The sequence below is a fragment of the Peromyscus maniculatus genome, chromosome 16 (assembly GCF_049852395.1).
Source record: "Peromyscus maniculatus bairdii isolate BWxNUB_F1_BW_parent chromosome 16, HU_Pman_BW_mat_3.1, whole genome shotgun sequence".
Classification (NCBI taxonomy): domain Eukaryota; kingdom Metazoa; phylum Chordata; class Mammalia; order Rodentia; family Cricetidae; genus Peromyscus; species Peromyscus maniculatus.
This window is the reverse complement of record NC_134867.1, coordinates 20,412,057-20,427,219: the sequence shown is the minus strand read 5'-3', so window position 1 is coordinate 20,427,219 and position 15,163 is coordinate 20,412,057. Positions and strand designations below refer to the sequence as shown.

At 41.1% G+C, this 15,163-nt stretch overlaps 2 protein-coding genes across 5 annotated transcripts in view; one reads left to right on the top strand and one right to left on the bottom strand.

The window, feature by feature from the left end:
* Nt5dc1 (5'-nucleotidase domain containing 1) overlaps nt 1–15,163 on the bottom strand; it is a 115,366-nt gene that overhangs the window by 77,000 nt on the left and 23,203 nt on the right. The window lies entirely within an intron of this gene.
* Nucleotides 1–15,163, top strand: part of Col10a1 (collagen type X alpha 1 chain) — a 33,777-nt gene that overhangs the window by 11,044 nt on the left and 7,570 nt on the right. The window lies entirely within an intron of this gene.

The window sequence follows — 15,163 nt, the reverse complement described above, 5'->3', positions numbered from 1 at the left end:
AAATATTACATAGAAATTTAAGTAACATCCCCAAGCAAACACTTGATAATCACGAGACATACAATTCACCAAGTCTCTCCAGATTCACAACAGATAGATGATCTGTTAAAGGTGTAATGGCAGACAGTAACAAGAGTAAACACAGGGAATCAAAATCAGCTCACCAAATACTATCCTATTAATGCTTCACTCTGTACAGAAAAGGAGAAAGACCTAAGAGCAACTCCTACCCAGACTTTATCCTTTCCCACTGTACAATTCTCTTCGAACATCCTTTCAACTGATTTCTCAGTGACCACTGATTCCCTCTGTATGTTCTCCATATTGCAGCCAGAGGGGTTTTTAAAACAACCAAACACCCATCTAATTGGGTCACTCTTGTAAATAAACTCCTTAAAACCCAGTCTGATAGTCTTTTTTTAACAGGCCCAATGAAACTGTTCCCTGTAGCTCAAATCGTTTGGGCTCCACAACAGCTCGGAGGCCATCACTGAAGAAAGTTATCAGAAGGAATAATGGTATGACGATGTGCCAATTCCTTCAATGGCACCTGTTAGAGAGTGGGACAGGGAAGGGACGCTGAACACTAGGTAAAAGGCAGGAGTGTAAATCCCGATTCTCTGTGTAGGTCAAATACCCTCTAAGTTTCTTCATCTCTGCAGGAAAGAGGTGGCTCAAGAGACCTCTATTTGACTCTCCAGGCTGAGCCCAGGACTCTTCGACCACTTATTTTACATGGAGATGCCACACCCACAGGCTCTTCATTAGTCTCCATTCTGATTCAGCAAATCAACAATGTCCACTCATCCCTTTCATTTCTGTGTCAGCACGAGTCATTTAGAATTTTCAAAGTAACTATTTCTCCAAAGTCTAGATACTCATGACGGCTCTCCTTTGGTTCCCCTTGGTTAAACGCACCAGTGATATATGCTCTTCACTCTTCAAACATCACAGTGTTTCGAAAGCTCCATTTCAGACTCAACTTATTAGCCGGCTAACGTAGCCTTGACGAGGCCAGTGGTGTGTTAACACTGGCACAGAAATAATTTTGAAGACTCTAATCCTAAGAATGCAGTCAACCCAGTGTCTACCTGACTTCCTGTCACACACAGTGAGAAGCAGCATAAATTAGTACATTAAAATAGCTGACACACTGCAATGATGAAAAGATAGTAAAGCTGTTAATTATAGAAACGTTCTTCATTTAAAATTTAAAACTGTGTTGAATTTGCTAATAATATCATCTACACCTTCAAATTGCGAACCAAATGTATAATTACCCTAACAGTCCTGCCAGGTAAAATATACTTCTGAGAACCTTCTTGACTTAATGTCCACTGTGTTTATCCATGGATCACACACCTGTCCTAAAGAAAGCAAAATGTGAGAAATGTGAAAAGTGAGTTAAAAACCCACAGGTCAAGTCAAGTTTGAGAAGTACAGTCACTTTCCAGCACTGAGGTGTTCAGTGCCTTTCAGCTACAGAAACCATGTATTGGCTCTTTAGTGGAAGCTGTAACTGAAACACCCAGGTCACACACTATACTGAATGTATTTCTTTGGCTACATCGTTATTTTTTTCTTTCATTTTGATTTACTTAGGACAATAACTGTTAATGAAGCAGATCACTCAAAATATAGTTTTAAAACAGTTAAGCAAATTTTAAGATTAAACATCACTTTGTTCAATTGCTTCTTTCCCACAGGTCAAAAAGGAAACCAAAACATTTCTCAAAAACTTAACTTAGTTACTGATCAGTTTAGTACACGAACTACTTAATTTCCAGTTATTTCTTCCCAATCAAAAAGTCAATGTGCTGAAAAAGATGCACCATAAACTGCTGTACTTTTACTTGTTAATATGGCCACAGAGAGGAAAATGAAAGCAAAGACTCATAATAGTACAAGGCAATGCAAGGAGGAGCTAGATTAGTGTGAAAATACATGGTAAATATAATTATAAGAACATTATTATTATACTCAAATGCTATAAGAGAAGGTAATATTTGAATGGCATGTATGTTAAATGGCAATGAGAACATGCTATGTTCTTTAGCTTTTTCATTTATTTTTTAAAAATATGATAACTGTGGGGCACAGATTATATTTGTTCTCAGTACAATATTCACAGGGTACAGACTGGCATATGACAGAGTGAGTTCCCCTCCCCCTTCGGCCTCCAGTCACTCAAGCCCCTTCCTAAAAGTCAACATTTTTTCCTAGTTTTTGTCCTAGGAGATACAACTGCATACACATTACATGAGTTATAATAAATACCGTATGTTATTATATGTGCATATGCAATATTCCAGGCATATTAGATATGACAGTCTGAATCTACCAATTGGGCAGCTGCACTTTCTGCAAGTGCTGCAGAGTGGGCACTCAATTCTACAGGTGCTCTGGGCCTCTTCCTCCACAATGCAGTGCCCCCCCCCCATCTTTTTAGTGGCTGCTTAAAGTTCCACTGTAGAGATGAGCCAGCTGTGACTACCTCTTTAGTAATGAATATCTGAACAGTTTGCTGCAGTTATCACTGTGTTTTAAAGACTCACTCTGTGGTTTCATCATTTGCATACATGTAAATACAGCTGTAGAATGATTCTTACAGCTGTACTCTTGGGTGGGAGGTACAGGCATTTCAAATGTTAAAATTCATACCGACACTTTCTACAGCAGGGTCTGCTTGCATTTTTAAAGATGATGAATGAGATCTCAAAAATGTGTATTTTCTGTTTTGTGAATTGTTTATTCCTTTGTCTATCATTTAACTTAGTAGTTTTATCATTTAACTTAGTAGCTCAAGAGAAACAGTTTGCTGAATAGGTGAGACAGTTGATTGGCTTCATCTGTTTGGGAGGCATCTCGGCAGTGGTACCAGGTCCTGTGCTCATTGCATGAGTTGGCTGTTTGAAACCTGGGACTTATGCAGGGATGCTTGGCTCAATCTGGGAGGAGGGGACTGGACCTGCCTGGACTGAGTTTATCAGGTCGATCTCAGTCCTCAGGGGAGGCCTTGCTCTGGAGGAGGTGGGAATGGGGGGTGGGCTGGGGGGAAGGGGAGGGGGGCAGGAAGGGGGAGAACAAGGGAATCAGTGGCTGTTATGTAGAACTGAATAGTATTGTAAAATAAAATAAAATAATAAAAAAAAAAAGAGAGAAACAGTTTGCATGTGGAGGTCAGAGGACAATCCTACTGGAGACTGGGTCTGATGTACTGCCTGCTGCCCTGTACTTCAGGCCGTCAGGCCCACAAGCTCTCTACTGTGCTGCCCATCTTGCCACAGGAGCAATGGGATTACAGATTATGCTACCATATCTGGGGGTGTGTGGGTTCTGGGATTTGAACTCAGACTTGCATGACAAGAGTTTTACACACTTAGTCATTCCCCTGTCCAGAGTCCTGCATTTTTTTTTTTTTAAGATTTATTTATTTATCATGTATACAGCATGTATGACTGCAGGCCAGAAGAGGGCACCAGATCTCGTTACAGATGGCTGTGAGCCACCATGTGGTTGCTGGGAATTGAACTCAGGACCTCTGGAAGAGCAGTCAGTGCTCTTAACCTCTGAGCCATCTCTCCAGCCCCAGAGTCCTGCATTTTGATCTATGAGTCTGAGGTCACACTTCAAAAAGCTTTTTGACTCCAGGATTTACATATGTATTTCCTATTGACATTTCATATATATTTTTTTAATTCTTAAGATTCTTTTTATCTCTGTGGAGTTTGTCTTGGTATATGGTATGAGAACACAACTTACTTTTTCCCAAGTAACTATTTAAAGTCAAACACTATCTTCAGAACCCATCTTTCTCAGATTTGAAATGCTACTTTTTCCATATATTACACCCACTTATTCCTTTGGGTCAATCTGTAGATTTTTTTAATCTAATCAAATTGATTAACTAATGTATTGAAAACACTTCGCCGGGCGGTGGTGGCGCACGCCTTTAATCCCAGCACTCGGGAGGCAGAGCCAGGCGGATCGCTGTGAGTTCGAGGCCAGCCTGGGCTACCAAGTGAGCTCCAGGAAAGGCGCAAAACTACGCAGAGAAACCCTGTCTCGAAAAACCAAAAAAAAAAAAAAAAAAAAAAAAAGAAAACACTTCATCTCTAATAAATTAATGCAGATTGAGAAGAATTTATGACATAATGATATTTTAGAAATATGTTATATTGTATTGTAACCACAGGAAACTATAAGATAGAAGGACATTTCTTCTCTCTTTAACTCTTCTTTCAAATTACCATAATTCACTTAACTACTTCTTCCCTTTGACATTCAGTTTTTTTCTCTCTAAAGAGAAAGTTTCTAAGTTGAGTGGTAGTGGTGCATGCCTTTCATGCCCAATACTCAGGAGGCAGAGGCAGGTGAATCTCTGTGAGTTTGAAACCAGCCTGGTCTACAGAGCGAGTTCCAGGACAACCAGGGCTACACAGAAAAACCCTGTCTTGAAAAATCAACCAACCACACAAACAAATAAAAAGAGAGAGAGCAAGTTTCTAAACTGTCAACTAAGAATTCCCCAAGTTTCAACACAAAGACATTTCTTTCTCTCATTTTAAGCGAGGAACCTCACATTATTTGTAATGTCACATAGCATTGGAGAAATCCCTTCTTCCCCCTTTTTTTTAAACTCTAGAGAAGATAAAGTATAGCCAAGTTCATTAGGCACGCTAAGGTTGACATACCCACCTGAAAAGTACACAGCCTTGTACTCTTCCTTGATGGCCTGCATAATTTTTATTTGATTAATTCCTGGTAATTCCATTCTAGAATCAAATTTTAAGATTCTCTAGGTTCACTTATCATGTCCCAGGGATTTTTCATTGCCTCATATTCTAGTCCCCAAACTCTCCATACAAAATACACATGCTTCCCCCAATCAGTACCAATTATGACCAAGGTGGGCCACAGTGCGCCAAGTACACGGAGTGTTTGCCTAGTGTACACGGAGGAGTGTTTGCCTAGTGTACACGGAGGAGTGTTTGCCTAGTGTACACGGAGGAGTGTTTGCCTAGTGTACACGGAGGAGTGTTTGCCTAGTGTACACGGAGGAGTGTTTGCCTAGTGTACACGGAGGAGTGTTTGCCTAGGTACCCCTAGGTTCAGTCCTTACAACAGCAAAACAAGACAAACAAGACAACTGACTGACTGACTGACTGACTGACTGACTGACAAACAAAAATAACCAAACACAAAGCCCTGGGAAGGTGTACAGTGCTTTTAAATATCATCACACGCATGTTAAGAAAAGTTAAGCTACAAAAGAATTACATGTGCTTAACATGTAATTTTCAACTTACAATTTTCAATTAACAATTTTCAACTCAGCCATAAACTTATTGTTGAACATGAAAAGGTATCCTATAAAAGAATAATTACTAAAAAGCCAAAACAAACAGTTAATTTTTGTGTTTCAGTGGAAATATGACACAAATTTGGTATTTAGAGAGCTGGAACTCAATATTGACAGTAAAAGACACGGCACAGTAAATAAACAAATGTGAGCAAAGATTTGAAGCAAGAGTGATCTCAACAGCGGGACTCCTAATAAACTAGCAGGACCCATGCTATAATCTTAAATGAGTATACTGCTTGTGACTGTCCTGAAACAATGATGTAACGATGTCTTTATTAAGAGAGAACATAAGAATAGAGGAAGTTCTGTATCTTGAAAATCAGCATTTCTTTTTCACCATCGATTTAATGTTACTAATTTTTCTTTTAGAATTTCACAGTGAAGAATATTAAGCTTGGATTGGGTGACGTTGAAAAGCCAAGTATTCTATCATAGCTCACCTTTCCAAACAAATGCATCTGGCTACATTAGCAGTTATTATTTGTCCTCTACAACATAACATTTGCAGAGCATGACATTTCAAAGAGCGAGAGGTACCATTTGTATATGTTATAGAATTTATAATCTAGTACAATGTTTTAAGCTTGCATACTGCATAACTTTCCTAGTGAATTAAACTTAAAAAGCACTGTGTGTCCTCCTTGTCAATCAAACCTATACACGGCATATTCACTGACCCTGAGAATATTTCAGCATCCCATTCTAGATGAGTTCATTTCCTCTGCATCTCTCCACTAGCAATGACATATTTAAAAACAAAGGCAGCAACTTTAACAAAAAGTGGCATATAGTATAGTTAATGCCTTTCCTCTCCTCTCCTCTCCTCTCCTCTCCTCTCCTCTCCTCTCCTCTCCTCTCCTCTCCTCTCCTCTCCTCGCCTTTGTTTCTGACTCTATCTTAGCTTCCAACCTCCACCAAGCCTCTTACATCTAAGTCCCTATCACGATGAGCTGATCATTAACTACCATCAGAAAATCAAACTCGGAAACTGTAACCTGGCAGCCAACAGAGCACAGACTGAGGGACACAGCTACCATGACAGCTATTATTTATTTACTTATCTGTGAGAACTGCTTTTGGAAGCAGTTGTTGACACTTATAATTCCACTATTTTAAGGTCTTACATCGTTGAACAGTACAAAACAGCACTGTGCAAATGAGTCCGCCTTTGAATGCCTACAAGTGTAGAGAAACTGCTACACCCTGTAAATACTGAAACCTGGTCTAAAGCTCTCAGTTCCTGACCAGGAGCATCCTGCCAGCACCGTTCCTCAACTCTGTACCCATGGAGGACAGTGCTCCAATGAGTAATGGCCAATCAGCGTTGAGTCACACTCATCAGAGTATACGGTGTGAGGAGAAAACACCATTTCCTGGCCTGGAAGGTGGGTTCACACCGGCAAAGCCGGAGCAGAGCCTGTAAAGGCTGGGCTGGGTGCAAGCTCTGGGACTGTCAGGAGGCTCTGCTGAGCCGCCTGCCGAGTGGAATCCAGCAGAAAGTCAGAGAACAGGCAAATATTTGAGAAAACCGATCCTACCATTTATCCACAGCTCATTCTGCATTTCAAGGTATTTTACCAGTAAAATTAAGAGAAGGCAAGATTAGGCCATACACACTGTTTACTGTTCCTCGGTCTTCGTGGTATCAAAAGTGTTGAGTTAGTCTGACTTTCAAGGTGCCAAATATAAATGACAGAATGTCTAACAAGGTCATCAGGGTAAAGTCATTATTATTTACAAACATTTCATCTCTATGGCATATAAATTTTATTTTGTTTGCTCTTTTCTCTAAGTAGGAATCACCTTTAGAATGTAAAGGAAAGCAAGCAGGTGTTCATGGATTTTTCCAGTGGGGCAATCAGATGAAAGGCGGCCAGGTGGCTCTCAGAGTGACTATTGGGCCGGAGGCTGCAGGGGAGGTTTTCATCTCCAGCAGTGGTTCCCGGCCTCCCTAGCTGCAACCCCTTACCACAGTTCCTCATGCTGTGCTGACCCCCAACCATAAAATTATCTTTGTTGCTACTTCATAACTGCAATTTTGCTACTGTTACGAATTACAATATAAATATGCATGACATCTGACATGAGACCCCCTGGGAAAGGTTTAGAACCTACAGCCACCCACATTCAGGCACAGAGGTCTGTTACGCAGGCAACAAAGTTGTTGGATTAAAAGCTAAATAGACAAGAATCCCAGCATTGAGGACATAAAAATCCCTGAGATGGCTATGTTCCCATTAGTAAGTTCAATAACTATTTGAGTCCCCAGGGTGGATTCTTGGTCTGTGTTGCTATGCAAGGCTACAGGTATCAGGTAAAAACAGATACTTCATAGCCTATGGAAGTGACGTGTTTTGTTCCCTGTAGGAACTACAGCCGTGACTACGGTTGTCCTGAAGCATGATAAACACGGGGGCACATTTTAAGCGCCACCCTATGACCTCCGTAACACTGCATTTCTAACGTATTTTCCTCACAGGCTGACAGACACTGCATGAGAGTTTGTGTGGCTGTGAAGCCACCAGGAAGCCTGAGGAGCTGAGGTGAGGGGCCAGGGGGCTCCATATTTTTAACTCAATCAAGTTACCATGGAAAGAAAGTGATGTCATTAAGTGCCAGGCACAAAACCATAAGCTTACCATAAATAACACAGCAATTTAAGCGTAACAGAAAATAAAATAAAACATAAAGCCTTTGTCTAAACTTCTTAAGTGACTCTCAGTGTCTTTTGACCTGACCTGACGCTGCAGGATTTTCATAAACACCTGTTTTTATGCCTGAGCGTCTCTTTCCAAGCCCTCAGTGGCTATCAGACCACAAACCCACATTAGACTGTTTACACAAACATCATTCCCAGCTTTGACTCTGTCACAGCACCAACAAACGTCCCTTCACATTTTTTAAGAGGGATGAGGCATGGCACGGTGGCAGTGAGAGCTGTGGGTCCTAGAGGGCCCTAATTGAACTTCTGGGTTCACTGACCATTCCCACTGAGAAAAGATGAAGTCAGAGAGGTGCAGGACGACAGTGTCAGAGGAGTAAGGAGAAGAGGCACAAGCTGAGTCACTGGCCCTTTCCCTCCGTGGGCCCGGTCACCGCCAGTGCCGCCATCAGAAACTAAACCCACACCAGAGGGACAGGGAAGCTGGTCTCTCCATCTAAGGAATGGAACACCCGCTCCCCAGGACCTTTGCTCCCCATGAGCTTCACAGCTTATGGTTTATGAGAGAATCAAAATGCTACCCACATTAAAAGAAAGCTCTGTACATCAAGGGAACTTCCTAAGCAAACCCAAAAATGGATCACAGAGGGGAGAAATACATGGAAGTCCTGGGGTTCACATCCCTAAGCACTCAGAAAGTGCACAGGAGACAGCCAGAGATAGGGCTGTTGGGTGTGAGCATCTTCATGATATGCAAAGATGCTCTACCTGTAAGATGCATGAAAATACAAGGAGAGCCAGGTGGTGGCGGCGCATGCCTTTGATCCCAGCACTCAGGAGGCAGAGCCAGGTGGATCTCTGTGAGTTTGAGGCCAGCCTGGGCTACAGAGTAAGTTCCAGGACAGGCGCAGAGCTACACAGAGAAACCCTGTCTCAAAAAAGAAAAAAGAAAAAAAAAAATTACAAGGAAATCAAACTGCCATTTTTACCTCTCAGGTGGGTCAAAACCTAAAGAGCCATGAATAAAATTACAAACACATTCTGTTTGTTAAGGCGAACAAACAGTAAGCAGAAATAATACTTGAGGGAATATGCAAAATGATCCAGTATTGACAGAGGGGAAACGGATGATACCTGAGATTACGTCGGTGTTTACCTTCTGACCCATGAATCCAAATTTTAAGTGTCAATATCAAGACAAAAAAATATACATACGCAAAGTTGCTCACTGTAGAAGTATTTGTTTTAACAAGAAAAATACAGAAGGCAAGAGATAAGCTGGACAATGGTGGAAGACACACTCGTACACCCATATAGTGGAGTACTATGAAACTGTAAAGAAAGAAGCCAAGATCATCTCTATGTATATGGTTTTCACGATGAACAGTTACATAAAAAGGAAATAAAATGGAAGGTGCAATGACCTTGATCTAGGAAAAAGAGAAGAAACAGGAATAAATTATTATAAGAGATAAGTTAGCTTTCTAAAGGGCCTGGAGAGATGGTTCATTTGATAAAGTATTTGCCTGTCAAGTACGAGGATCTGAGTTGGGATTCCCCAGCACCCTCACAAAAAGCCAAGTGGGGAGAGATAGGTCTATAATTCCAGCACACACACGTGTGTGTGTGTGTGTGTGTGTGTGTGTGTGTGTGTGTGTGTGTGTGTGTGTGTGTGTGTGTTGGACAGAGACAGGTAGGTCACTAAGGCCTCATCACTGCCTGGGAGCTAGCTGCAGACTCAGTGAAAGACCTTGACTCAAAAAACAAGATGGAGTCGCAGGAGACACCTGACGTGTACTTCTTACCTCTGCATGTACACATGGGTAAGTGCACACAAGTGTGTACAGACAGCTACCTACAAGAGAGAAACTAGGTGGTTAGATCAGCCCCAGAGGCTAGAATGTCTGTAAGTCTTTGTTTTACATATCTGAATCGGTAGTCAGCAGTACGTGCCTGAGCTGGCTCATTCCGGCTCCTGGAAAACAGTCAAGTGGTCTGTGAACCGGTGGTCATTACCTTGATAGTTAGAAAATGGTGCCGGTTGGCAATGTTTAGATGGTGGAAATCAGCCAGTACATAACTGCTGCCCTCACACTGGGTCTGAGCAGCGATCCACAAGGAATGTAGAGATTGTAGGAAAGTTCAAAGCAACTTACAACAGTGCTAAACCAGAACAAGCCTAACAGTGAGCAGGTGGACAGCACTGCTCCCTCTAAATGAACCCTTCAAGAGAATTTCTAACACAGTGAGTTGACCTCACAGGTCTGGGAACAGTAAAAAGGACTGCAGAATTAATCAGCTTAGCAGTTTAACTGTTTTCAGTATCACAGTGTGAATGCTGGCCTTCTATTATGAGAAAATTATCAGTATTATACAATATGCTAAACAAATCACTATTACCGCAGGAGAGCGAGGATATTGAGGGTAGGATTAAGGAGTTTGAGTTCATTAAGAAACATCTAATGGTCCTGAAGCTGAACTGCATATATAAGTATGAAGTTACAGTATGTTGTATTAAGCTGATAGTACATGTACGATGAATCTCTTAGCTTTTTTTCACTGAAAAAGCTGGAAATAAGAAAATAATGACCATTCTAGGAACATGGGGCATCCAAAGAACCCAGGCAGCTGTACCCAAACTTCAATTCCTAATTTCGATTTCCCACTAGATACAAGACTTTATAAGAACTGTCTTATTACAGATCTGGGTCAAGGAAAGCACAGAACATTGGAAGGGAAAAAAAAAACTATTAAAGATGACGGGGATGAAGTCACCGGGCCCCAGGAGCCCGTTTGAGGATGTCCTCTCTGTCCAAAGACAGGGAAAATGCTGAGCAATAACAAAACTGCCAAGGATTGCATGGCAATGCATTTAAATCCGTGAGTTCACGGTGATGCTTAAACATTCACACACAGACACTGGCCAGTCCCTCGAGATTAAGAAAGCACATTACTCTTCACACTGGTGAATGCAATTCCCTTTTTTCTTGTTGCTCTCTTTATAAACTGTACCCCAGGATAACCAAACAGTTGGTCAAGACATTTTTTTTTTTGCTCTCAGATATATTTTGACTAATGAAATAAAAGAGGAAATTATAAAAGTTACATACATACCAGCATTTTGCAACCTATAATAAAAATAATGGACCAGGTTAATCATCCATGTCTAATAACACCAGAGACAACCAGCAGCAACTGAGGGCCTCTGGACAGAGACACCACACTGCTCTTTCTAAAGTAGCAAAGTGTTCTTGACAAAGAAGAGTTTTGTTTGTATGTGAATGCGTTTATCTCAAAACTGCATCACATCAGCACTCTAGATCTAACGTCCACCAGCAGAGGCAGAGTGTAGGTAGGTGCACAGGCCTGATGACTCAGCTTTTCAACAAACTGCTAGTGGGAAAGGAGAGATGGGGATAAGCAACCTATTAGTCAATGGCCCCTTAGGAACACTATTGGAACAAATAATAAACCAACCACTAAAAATTACACGAGAGTATGTGTTTATACACGGCTGTAACATACACATAGCTATATATATACACACACACATATTTATACATATGTTTCTACATGTATGTACTGTACCTGAGGTAAGTGGGGAAACATGAACTGCCACTAAAGTGTCTGACATTATTGAGAAATAATTATTTTTTTAGATATGAGATTTTTTTTTAAATAATTTTTTTCTTTTGAAATCTATTAAGATATGAATAGATGAATTAGCACCATACATATGATTTGTTTCAAAATCTGGAGGGGTAGGGATGGGTGGGAGGAGACTGAGTGATCGTGAGTTAAGACTAGGTGATGGGCCATTCCCTGTTTACAGATAAGATCAGATTTTTCTACAATAAAGCTAAAAGTATGAGCACAAATAACAAAAAATTAGGTAGCTAACGTGAGAAAGATACTGAAAACACGATCAGACCACATATCTCAGAGTTTATCACAGCTACTTTCGGGGCTTCTGCCACCTAAATCAACTCCAAATATTAAGCAATCTGTGTCATAGCCCGAAGGACTGCAGCAGTGGGGAGAAGCTGAGAACCACTGTGGAAACACCCCAAGGATAGGAATGTGCATCGTTCACGTGGTGTTTACCCAGTGTCTAACATTTAAGGGGCACTCAAGAAATGGTTGGTGAATGAATGAATGGTCCAAGGTACATAATGGCAGCTAACTGCTACATGTGCAAAAACAGCAATTCATATTTGATATGGAAACCTTGGGGCTCACTGGGCTGAGAGGGCAGGGCCTTCTGTTTCAAGTAAAATAGGGTTTCCTTCATAAAGCCACACAGCAGTCAGTCTGAACAGCTACAAGGAAACACCCAGAATAAAAATAGTTTCATACCCACAAGTAGGTGTGGGTGTGGCCAGCAAATACTCCGATTCTACAATCTGTTTTGGCCAGGGCACTGCTTCGTCAGTGACTAACAAAGCAAACGGCAGGCAGAGGCCATGGGCTGAAATAACGCAGTGTTTGCCAAAGGGCCGGCTGTCCAGTCTGCCCGTAAAACAGCGCACTTCTCAAAGCTGGGGAACAGGCTGAGACAGTCACATAGAGTCACACACCCCCCCAAAGAAGGCACACAAACACCCAGCACAAACCCCATTTTCCTTTTTCTCTAAACTTGAAACTGGTTCTGATTCTACGGAGGCAGTAGGAGATTAGAAATCTCTTGGTACAAAGGTTTCATTGTGTTGGTGAAAAACCAGATGGGTAGAAATGCTGAGGAAGAAGATCTGAAAAGATGAGGCATTCCCACAGCTGGACACACTGCATAAGGCCAGATATCTGAGTCTATAGCTGAGGATCATTCTGCTGAGCATTCACAGGAGTGATACCTAACCAGACAGAGCATGGGTCTCAAGCCTGAGCACAGGTGTGGATGTGACCACACACACACAGTTACTGACCAGACAGAGCATGGGTCTCAAGCCTGAGCACAGGTGTGGATGTGACCACACACACACAATTACTGACCAGACAGAGCATGGGTCTCAAGCCTGAGCACAGGTGTGGATGTTACCACACACACACACTTACTGACCAGACAGAGCATGGGTCTCAAGTCTGAGCACAGGTGTGAATGTGACCATATACATACACACACACACACACTTACTGACCAGACAGAGCATGGGTCTCAAGCCTGAGCACAGGTGTGGATGTGACCATACCGAAGATGTGTTTCCACAGTCTTCTTCCTAGCACTGGGTTTCAGCATGTTACCTCCTAGTTCAGAATGGTCTCCACTGAGCATGTGCAGAGGAGGGTGACTTGATTTCTCATTTACCTTTTGTGGTTTCTCAGATGCAGCATAGTTCATATTACTGCAAAAGCTATTTTTATATGATTTCTAAATGATAAAATACACACTAGAATATCAACTCTCTAGTTCTCCTGATAATCTAGACTGATTTTAAAAAAAGCCATATTAAAAACTAGGTATGGTGTTACACTTCTGTATTCCCAGTGTATTTCCAGTGCTTGTGAGGTTGAGTCAGAGGGATTGTTGTGAGTTGAGAGGTACCTGGGCTATGCATAAGGATCAGGCTAGCTAGGGTTCTATACTAAGACCTCAACAAACAAAAGCAAAACTTCTAAAAAAGTAGTATTTTATAGGTACCTGAGCATTACATAGAAACGATAGAAATTATGATAATGCAGTTTTTAAAAATATTATTTGTGTGTGTGTGTGTGTGTGTGTGTGTGTGTGTGCCTGAGTGTATGTATGTGCACCTCACACATGCAATGCCAGTAAAAGTCAGAAGTGGGGGTCAGATCCCAGGGAACTGAGTTAACAGGTGGTTGTGAGCTGCCATGTGGGTGCTGAGAACCAAACCCAGGTCTTCTGGAAGAGCAGCCAGAGCTCTTAACTGCTGAGCCATCTTTCCAGTACCACAATGACATCGATTGTTAAATGTGGCAGTGAGCAAAACATTTAAAATTAAGAAGGGAGAGGAAGAATGAATTCTGCATTTGTCCTTCAACAACCGTACAAGGTTTTGCTCAAACACACACAGGAAAAGCCCTGTCAGAGGAAAGGGGCAAACTTATTCCATCTACTCACTAGTCAATACTCGACTCACTGATCAATCCTCAGCACATAATCCTCTGCCCTGATTCTAGCTAGATGCAGCAAACGATGGACTCATGCTGTTCACCGAATCTGCTCCAAGCCTGCTCACCTGAACAGTTGATCTGGCTCCGAACCCAAATGATGACATTAAACGGGATGCAGTTGGTCTCAACTCCTTGCTTATTTCTCAGGTTCCAGAAAACTGATGCTAAGTTCTCTAAGGTTGTGAAAGAGAAAACCAAGGGCCAGAACTGATGGAGATAATGTTTACTTCTCTGGGAGAAAAAGGTTCCTAATCTGGCTGCTTCAAGATCCCTAGGAAACTGCATCATTAGCCAACCTTATTTTTAAAAAGCTGAGTCGGACGATCTTTTTCCTTCAAAATGAATAGAGCAATTTCATGTAAATAAACCTGTTGTAGGATTATCAAATTAACGGCCTTTCAACTATAAGGGAGAAGGAAAATTTAAGGAGGAAAATCTAAAGACACTTATTGACGTTTGTGTAGTTATGAATAAAGAATTTAAACTCTCCAGGGAAATTGAACAACTAATTACCACAAGTCCAAGATGTCTTGCACTTGCCTCAAAATTTAATAATATTTAAGAAGAAAATATCTGAAATATTTAATGCTATCGTTTCCCTGTATTAGCCTCTAAAAGCTTGCCCTAAAATCCTGATATGCAAAACAGTCTACTTACATTTTCACCATTTCCCTTTAGTTTAAGCCCCTCAAATGAGCAAAAATTCGGGTCAGCTACTTTTATAAAACCTTTTTTTTTTTCTAATAACTGAAAGATTACCATGATGATTTAAATCCATATTCTCCCTAAAATAACTCTCATATTTTCCTACCAAATATTTTCAATCAAATAACACAAGAATGTACTTTTTAAAAATAAAAAGGGCAAATCATCATTCCATCATGAATCAACACTGGGGTCAGAACTCCTAAAGTGAAATACAGGAAAAAAAAAATGGTGCACAGTTAAAGCTATTAATATATATTGAAGACAAAAAGTTTATTTTTCAAGAAAACAAACAAACA